Source organism: Pinus tabuliformis, chromosome 1_2, assembly GCF_031772625.1.
Source record: "Pinus tabuliformis cultivar Carrire ecotype Pingquan chromosome 1_2, CPIR1, whole genome shotgun sequence".
Taxonomy (NCBI): Eukaryota; Viridiplantae; Streptophyta; class Pinopsida; order Pinales; family Pinaceae; genus Pinus; species Pinus tabuliformis.
The window spans coordinates 486,008,528-486,018,333 of record NC_142298.1 but is presented as its reverse complement, the minus strand read 5'-3'; the positions used below and the strand labels follow the sequence as shown (position 1 = coordinate 486,018,333).

The 9,806-nt window shown below is 39.9% G+C and overlaps 1 pseudogene; it reads right to left on the bottom strand.

Annotated features, from left to right (window-relative positions):
- Positions 1-1,814: 1,814 nt before the first annotated feature.
- LOC149206455 (uncharacterized) lies at positions 1,815-3,703 on the bottom strand (annotated as a pseudogene).
- Positions 3,704-9,806: the final 6,103 nt, after the last annotated feature.

Genomic DNA, 9,806 nt, shown 5'->3' with positions numbered 1-9,806 from the left:
AAATCGCCTACAGGTTGGGGCCTGTGAACACTTCAGGGTGGTAGGGTGGTGCTAGGGCTAAGTTGTGGCTCTCTAGGGTGTTGGGGCATCCATTCAGTTGATTACTGAAGAAACTAGGGCATTAGGGCATCCTTCCAATGGGAGTTGGAGAAGAATTCTTTTCTATAATTCTAGGAAGTTGTTGCTTTCATTTCTGTTGGGGTTGAAGATTAAAGAATTTATTAGAAAAATGTTCGGTGGTTTATGACTCGGAGGGGGTTTTCCACCTCAAATTCTTGTGCCTACTGTGTTCTTTTATTTACTGTTATTATTGCATAAACATTAATAATAATTGAAGATTAACTAATTCTCTAAAAAGATTTAAAAGTGCTAATTGCTAAGGAATATTGATTCACCCCCCCACTCTGTATTTCCAACAAGGAGCACCTCACACCCTATACCAGAAACTTTTGATTTGGAAAATATGTTTGACAAACATAATGTGGATATTGAATCACAAATTTATCTTGGTCATCGACTGAATCTCATGGATGCTCAAAGTTTTTCCTATTATTAAGCTAAGGGAGAAGACCAAGCTGTAGTTTCAGAAACATAGGAAGTCAATCTAGTGGTAGTATTTCTTTTGTCAATGGGTTGGGCCACTGTAAGTGCAACAAATTTAGATATTTCAATAGATCAAGGATGCACTTCTAAAGATAAAATGGTTATTGGATGGAATCTAGTTTCAAATGTGTAGTCAACTTCAAGGTTTGAAAGTAAAGTGGTGGACTCACATGTCCTTCATTTTGAAAGTATGTCTGTGGATGCCCTCAACAACCAGGTCATGAAGGATTCTTTACATCTCTTTTCAATTTGTAACTATGGAACTACTTTTAATGGAAATAATTATAGCTTCAACACAAATGAAAATGATGGGAAACCATTCATGGATTTAAGATGTTGTCCTCACCCAACTCAATTAGTTGGATCATAATCTGAACAAGTGACCTCTTCTTGTAGCAATGTGGGTAGATGTATGCCAGAGAACTATCATGGACATGCAAATTATCCCATGGATGGCATATCAGGATCCTGTAGAAGAAATATTTTTGAAAGCATTTCAGGTCCATCATCTTTAGATGTCCTCCATGTTCTTCATAGTGGTATGATGGCCACCTCCGGCTTACAGCTCCTGGATGATAGACCATTAAGAACAATCTAAATATTCCTTCTTATCACTGTAACAATTCTTGCTTATAGGATTATATAAGAACTAGTCATACCTAGGGGTATTGTAGGTGATGTGGGTATAGATTTCAGAGGTTTATCTATGGATGGGAAATCAAAATCTCCCTATAGAGTTGTTCGAGAAAGACACATCCCTCCAAATCAACAGGAACAAATTTTACCTCAAATATGGACATTTGGAAATGTTGACAGGTATATACCTGACTTACAGCCAAATTCTTCACATCCCAGGAGACTGTTTTCAGGTGAACTTATAATTTATGTGAATTTTTCAATGTTAAAAGTAGCCTTGACCTAATTTAGCAATACAAAGAACCACAAAATCCAAATAATTTTCAGCGTATAAGGTCATATAATTGCAATATTTACATCATAGTACATCTACATAATGGTACATGTCCTACTGGTTTGCCAGAAAAGGATTCAATTAGGTTTAAAACTTAAGGGAAAAAAACTAAAAGGCCTTCTCATGGCCACGCAATGTGTAAATCCATAACATTGTCGTTATTGGCTCTGAATCTCATGCATAAAAGCAATTATGTATTCCTCATATGTGCCAAAGACACAGACATGTTGTGAAACAATTTTCATCTGCTCCACCCAAAACCATTCAAGTCAAGCCATCTTTCCATGGAGGACATTATGGTATCACCATTGGAATTCAAGTCGAAATCCTTTGTCATTTTAGAGAATTTGTTATACCCCTTGGAACATGTTTTATCTTGATTCATTTAAACTTTGGATTCCTCATACATTTGACTACTTTCTTGTAGAGATAAAGAACTATAAAAGGATAACGTTCTTGTTATGGGTGGATCAACAAGCACTACATTTATTTCACACTCTTTTATGTTTTTGTCTGATAAATAGTTGCCATTTTCTTCTGCTTGTACTATGTCACTAGTAGCCCTCTCATGAAATATAATTAAATAATCCTTGGTCCTAGAGGAAGGTGAAGAAATATTTTCTTCTCCTATCTATTCTTGCAGCCTCATATCTTCTCAGATTTCATCTTGCCAAAACTACACTTTGTTCTCATGAGTAGACCATCGACATTTTCTACTAGCAGTCTACAAATTCTCTATAGGAATCTCCTCAAAACTCTCATTTGAAGTGAGGCAGCTATATTCAGAACAATCTGCAGCCCAAGATTGTTGATGAGAAATATGAGGTTCTGGAAATAAACTAGATATTTCAGGCATCGTGGAGAAGGTAAAAGAAGAAAATGTAGAGTTAAAACACTCACTTTTCACTTTTGAGGCCAACTCAGAAAGTTCCTCACAAGTATCTTCCAATCCAATTGAACCCACTTTGTAACCTAAAATAGTTTCCCTTTCTTTTTTTAGAATTGATTGCACGTACTTTCCCTGTGCTTCTATATGAAGTTTCAAGTATCTTTGAACATGCTAAAAACAAAGGCTCAAAATCAATGTGACTTTTTGAAATTCGGAATTCATAATAACATAGTAGAATCATGCATAAGGAATGGATGTTAGAAAAAGGGAAATACAGACCTTAACTCCAGTTGTTCTTGCAACCATATTTGTACCTCCATTTTGCATCCTCAGAGCTTCTACAATTTGTAAGGTGTTGAGATACAAGAATAGAATGTTAGCTAGATCTTCCTTAACATTAAGAAGAAAACATCATTTGGAGAGGAGAAAATATCCTAGAGATCTTAAATCAAAACCACCATACTCTCCTAGCAAAAATATACTATAGTAGTTTCACAAGTCCTAACAAAATTAATAGCCTTTTTCCTAACAAAATCCACCCAGTTTTTGGCTAGAAAAGGATCGATCAAAATTTGGGAACAAGTCACTGTAGGAATTCTCAGGTAGAGTCCATAAAGGAATGCACTAAGAATAGAAGCTGGGAAAGTTGTGGTAAACTCCCACCAGCCTATGGCTAGACCAAAACACAATAAAAAAAATGAATTAAAGCATTAACCCAAGATATGAGCAAGTTCAAAAAATAACCGACTTTGAATAGTATGTATATCAAGATTGAATGGAAAGCCTATCATAAATAAAATGACTTAAAAATAGAGAAAATAAATTGTGTTGTGTGTAAACAAATGCAGATGAAAATATGATAGTGATGCTTACTCTATCATATTTGTTGGAATGATAACACCAACCTAGTATGTTTCATGTGTCATTTGGTATAGAAAGGAGTTTGCATTCAGTTGGATGGAATGAAAGTTCTTCTATGCCTAGAAATGGAAATGATTCCAGCTCGAATGCTGGTGCAAGGGATCATTCATCTTCTCAGAAAGAAGAAGCTAGTTCAAGAAACATGATGATGGGTATTGCTAGTAATACTTGGTTTGTTGCAAGTTTAGAGAACATAGAAACTAACCATTAATCTATAAATTGTGTTCTAGTGAACCAAAATCCAAATGGACCTGGGGGTATTGATTATTTGATGCTACATCCGCTACCAAGTATGCCTTGGGGATCACATCATATTCCATTCACACAAGAACCTAAGAGAACTAGTGGTTCTTCTAAAGGATGAGGCTTATCATCATTTGTTTCCAGGCCTTCACAGGTTAGTCATTTTAATCCTCAAAATATTGATTCCTTTCCATCATAGATGTGTTGGTGTCATCAGTCGTTGGTTTGCAAGTCCCACAATATTTTAGATCAACAATAGTATTGAAAGAACGCCAGGGTGATGGGTTGGTAGGTTGTTGCAAGAAATTGCTGCTGAAAGTGATGGACACAAAAAAATAATGACTGAGGTTTGTAGTATGTACCTTACCAAGAGTTTTTAATGAAGCTTAGTTTTAGAGACTGTTAGTGTCAGTCTTTCCAGCCTTCCTCCAGTGATCAAATATGCTCTTACAAAGTGATTTTGAAGTGTCAAGGTCAAATTTTGTCATTTCAGTGAGTCTTCAAGCAAAATTTGGTCACTAGGCATTAGGTCTAGGGTTTGCTTTCACTCCTTATAAAGTTGTCCAAATGTCGGTCTATGTCATCATTCAGCTGAGTCTATCATCATTCATAGGGTTGTCACTATCATGTCAGTGTTTAATGAGTCATTTTACACCTTGTTCATGCTTCAGTTGCACCTAGGCAAGGTCATTTCCCTCTCCTAGGGTTTTGACGGCAATATCTCTTGGACGGTCAAATCATCGGCAAAACTTGTATCCAGATGTTCATACACCTTCCCCTATCCTTCATATACCTTATCAAATGCTTCCCATCACTGAGATTCCCCAAATTCCTCATTTTCGCACAAACCCTAGTTTCTAGCTACAACCTGGCAATTTTCTAGGTTTGGCCTGTGTTTTTCCCTTTTGGACCCCTTCCCCTCACTCAATCTCTGAGATTCCACTTTCCCATACTTCCTAACATCCCTCCCCACTCCCAAAAATTTCCCCAAGAATTTAGAAGCCCCCTATCCCCTTCATTTCACTTCATTTCGACAAAATTCCTTGTTTCACACATCGGGACAAGTTTCACTCAAATGATGTTCCAGAGAAATAAAAGATGAATTTTGGAAAACTGAGAGAGGTTTTTGTCCAAAACATGCCATGGAATAAAAACCTCCTTCACTTTTTGTACAAGTGTCATGGTTTGAGAGAAATGTCAAGAATACCGTTGCCACAGGAGAATCAAAAACACCTCTGAAGTGACCTTGGGAAAATCAAGTTTTCTCCTAGCTTGGTTGGCCAAATGATTTTCTTGATAGGTAAAATGATAACTAGACATAAATATATTTCCAATGAGCTATCATGCGCTCAATTTGGGGTTGAGGAAGGCATTCAAAAGCTGACTGCAACAACACTCTTCCTTGAGGCAGCCTCATTTGGCACTTTTTGACCAATCTTGGGAGATTTGATTTTTGACACGTCAAATAAACTCAAAATTGAAAAATTCTAGTTGGGTTGGAAAGTATACTCAAATACCTTTCCAACGAGCTATCCTGTACCCGATTCTGACACCGGGAAGGCCTCCAAAAGCCTCCTGCAAAACGCGACCCGTTGAGCCTGGCGCGCGACCCGTTGAAGGCGCGCGACACGTCAGGGCACCTCCAGCAGTGTAAAAATTACACAGGCGCGACCTGTTGAAGGCGCGTGACCCGTTGGGAAGGGCGCGCGACCCGTCAGCGACCTCCCTTCCAAACTCATTCCAAATTTGTTCAAGCACCCTCCAAATCATCAAATTGCTTGAGGTAGGTTCTCCAAACTTGGAAATGGTTGCTGGTTATGTTTAAAAGACATCATGAATGTGTTTAAAGATCAAATTGTGCAAGAGAAAAAGCTCCATATGGCTGTATGTTACATTGTAAAAGTGTGCTACGGTTTATTGTTGTTTCATGGTTTTTCCCTTGTAATTATTTTCCTCTTTCCCCTTTTCACTTTCCTTGTATTTCCATGTAATTTCCCCTGCTAATTTGTAAAAGAAATACAAACCCTACCCCTCTCCCTAAACACTAAAACTCAAACCCTAACCCTACCTCTCCATATGCCCATGTAAACACATGAATTTGATGATGCATATGCAATGATTTTTTGCAATGTTTTCCCTAAATTCCCTGTTATATACATGTATTCCCATTTTCCTTTCAAAAATATCCCTTCCTTAACTTTTCCCTCATGTCCTTGTCCCCTTGAAACAACATAGAAATCAGCATTTTATAAAGCAGAAGCAACAGTACATTTTGTCCACTTTGCTCTTTTAAACATGTCAGAAACCGAAACCTATGAGCAAAGTGATGACCAGTAATTAGCTTCAGAGATTGAGGTACAGAGGAGGCCTCATAAGGGTGGACATCATAAGCGAGAGGAGCCCACCTCTTTAGCAGAATTACAGGCTTGTCCTATGGCAGTCACATGTTTTTAGTATATGTCATGCTATGAGTTTTGTGAGAGGATCTCACAGATTCAGCACCATAGAGAGTTGGCTCGCCTATTTGTCTTACACTTGCATGATGGGCATGTCAACCTTGCAGGGGTAGATTTTACATTGACACCCGAGGTGATCTCACATGCCACAGGGATACCTAATGTTGGGGAGGTGTGGAACAAGCGCAAGGTGCTGGATAATGTTCACTTTGAGCCTTTTGTCCGGCCACCATTTATGAGACATTTGGCAGGTGTGTTTCCATTCAGGTTTCTCAGGAGCGAGTATGCTCCCATGATGAGGCTCATCATGCACTATTTCACCTGTGAGGGCAGATTTTCACAGGTATATTCATATCATATTCGCCTCATGATGCACTTCACCCGAGTGAGGATGATGAACATCCCGGTTTTCTTCTATTAGAACATTCAGAGGATGGTGCCCATGTTGCAGAGGAAGAGCCCGGCACAGCAGTATAGGAGCCTATACCATTATGGTTTGATTCAGCTTGTAGTATTGCATCAGTTGACTCAGCAGGGCATCTCATGGGAGGAGTTCATCTCTCGGGAGTTTTTCACAGCACCACCCTCGCCACATCCCGAGGTTGTTCACGAGGAGGGAGGACCATCTCAGCAGCATGACATCCCTGTCACTAGACATGTCAGCTCCTCACCTCTGATTACCTATCAGAAAGGCCCAAGGGCCTTATTTGCAGCAGCTAGGCAAGTACTATCTCCACAGCAGGTGGAAGGGGTCTCGCCTTCAACATCAGCTCAGCGAGTGTTATCTCCACATCAGGTGGAAGGGGCCTCGCTTTCTTCACCAGCACATGTACCAGGGAGGGGCAAGCAGCCCAAGATTGATGAGGGGCCATCAGGAGTTCCAGAGATTGAGCTTGTTGATCTTGAGGCCATTTCTCCGAGCCAAGAGGCAAAGGAGGTCATTCAGCATCTCAGAGCTGAAAACGATGCCTTGCAGAGGAAATTAGAGGGAGCACAATGGAAAATCTCATACCTGGAGCAGCGCAACAAACAGTTGGAGGATGAGAAAGTCCTTGATGAGCTATGGAGGATTAGAGGAGACCGAAACTTGAACAGAAGGAGGCCCGGTGATCTATTGCCTGCTGAGAGGGAGTCCATGCTCATCCAGGTCAATGCACACTTGGAGAGGCTGTTGGCTAAGGCCAACCAAGAGAAGAGATTGCTAAGGAACATGAAGAACCATTACTGGGCAAGAATGCATGTGTGCAAGGCAAAGATGAAAATGTTTCAAAGGCGGTTGACCGAGGCACTGAAAAGGAGAAAGAGGCCAAATCCCCTCCGTATCTTGGATGAGGCTTCACTCAAGGATCAAGGCACTAAATAGCCCAGCCACAGCACAAATCCCAAGAAATTTTGAGAATTTTGGGTGAATTTTGGCATTTTTTGGCAATTTGCAGGTTTTTCCCATTAACGGGTCTCACCCCCCGCGCGACCCTACATCAGGGCAATTCCTTTTGACCAAAACTCAGCATTGCCAGATTTTTCATGCAAAGTTACATATGCTCATGGATGGACTTGAGATTTGGTGAAGTTTTAGGCCTCCAGAAAGTCAAAATACATGCAAAAATTGACTTTCTGCCACTTTTTTGAATTGCAGAAAGCAGTCTTGGGAGATTTGAGTTTTGACAGGGCAAATGAACTCCAAATTCAGAAATTCCAGTTGGGTTGGAAATTAGACTCATAGAACTTTCCAACAAGCCCACTTTTTCTCAATTTGGCCACCTGCAAGTGCCCCAAACATGGCTCCAAAGGCGCGCGACCCGTCAGGCAGTGGCGCGCGACCTATCAGGCAGTTTTGTCCAGAAATGCACTGTACAGCCCAGAAAACGCAGATTTGACTTAGTTTGACTTTTTGAGATGAAATGTGATCCTCATTGATGTAATTATTGTACTTTTTAGACACTTTTACTCTTATGTAACACTTCTAGAACATTCATTCATGAAAAGGGTAAAAACTAAATGAATGAATTGGTTTCCAAGTTTATAGAGTCAAGTTGTTTTGACTGCCTAGTTTGTAGTGCTTAGTTTAGAAGTGGTTGAAACAGCTCCTAGGATAGTGAGCTCGACCCATGGAGGCAGGGAAAGAGGTTAGATCATCTATATTATGTACTTTCTTGCTCATTTTCATGGTTGGATTCTTGAGGGAGGAGCTATCATTGTATTATTCACTGTATCTCTGCAATTTTTGGCTAAGGAAGACCAGGGTTTTGTAGTCATTTTTGGGATTCTTGTGGTTTCATGTATTGATGGAGTGCTTCTTAATGTTCTTGTAAGTGTGTTATGTGATTCATCTCCTTTCTTTCCTTCTGCATATTAAACAAATGAAGTGTTAAAGTAAGAATTCATGCTTGCCATGCTCTGCTTTTAAATTTGTTTAATTTCTATGTTTTCTACTGTTTAAGGAGAATTCAAAGTATTATTTGCTCTCCTTAGCTCCTCACCGGTCTTTTCCATCCACTCACCTCAATCAAAGGCATCAATACGGTCTCCTACCTCGCCCCAAAGAACCCCCTGCAGAAACTGTGTCAAATCCCCGCACCCAAAATTGCAATTCCTCAATTTGCCACCAAAAACCCAAAAAACCCCAAATCAACCTTTTTAATCAGTTTACTAGCCTAATATCAGTGTTAGCTTATTGGTCATCTCATCCCATTGAAGATCTGCCGAGATTGACCGGAGAGAGCCTTCTCCTGCCCTGTAGGGCTAGCTACGAGGCTAAATGGTTTGATGTAGCCTTGAGGTTTACCTTTCTCAGCCTGAGGTGAAATTTCAAGCGCTAACATACTGGCGACCATACTGGGGAGAACAACCGATCGTTTGCTCATTGACGTGTTATTTCATAAGTCTTAGACGGAGCTTGAAGTTACGCCAGGTAGCCTTCGAAAACGCTCTTGTTTTACATCAGCGCAAGTAGATAAACGCTGCTTCAGTCAATCTCCGTGAGCTTGTGAATACAACACTTCATTTGCATTTTACCCCAGCACATGTATCAAGTTCAGATCTGATTGTTGATGGTGAACAACGATCAAACACTTGAAAGGCTGAAATCATTCACTTGGCAACTCCTTTCACTGAAGAATCCAGCGATCAGTGCTTCATGGTGACTTCACTGCAGGCAGATCAGTAGCTTTGAGATTTTCAAGATGGATCGAATTGCAAGAAGATATGCTCCCTTGAGCCGAGATCACATCCCTGGTTTTCCAAATAAAATTCCAAAGGTAGATTGGTCAAGGAATCTGCCTATATTTAATGATGATGGTAAGAAGGATGCTGCTTTACATCTAGTTAGATTTCATATGCATATTCGCAAATTGAAGGTGGATTTTCCTGAAGATTGCTTGATGAAGATATTCCTGGCCACTCTGGAAGGTAAAGCCCAATCATGGTATGAAAGTTTGCCGCCTGCTTGTATTTACTGTTTAAAGGATTTTCATGCTATGTTCATTGAACGATATAAGGACTCTTATCCATCATTAAATTTAGTTCAAGACTGTTGCAAGCATGCCTATAGTTTTATTGAAAGCCTTGAGAAGTTTTATGAAGATGATAATTTCATGGATGAAGAGATCATGGAAGCCCTGTATGAAAATCCATTTCAACAGCACACAAAAATCTTAGAGGATATTTTTCAAGATCAGCAGCTTGAAGATGGCCATATGGCAGAAAATGATGAAAGAGAGGGTTC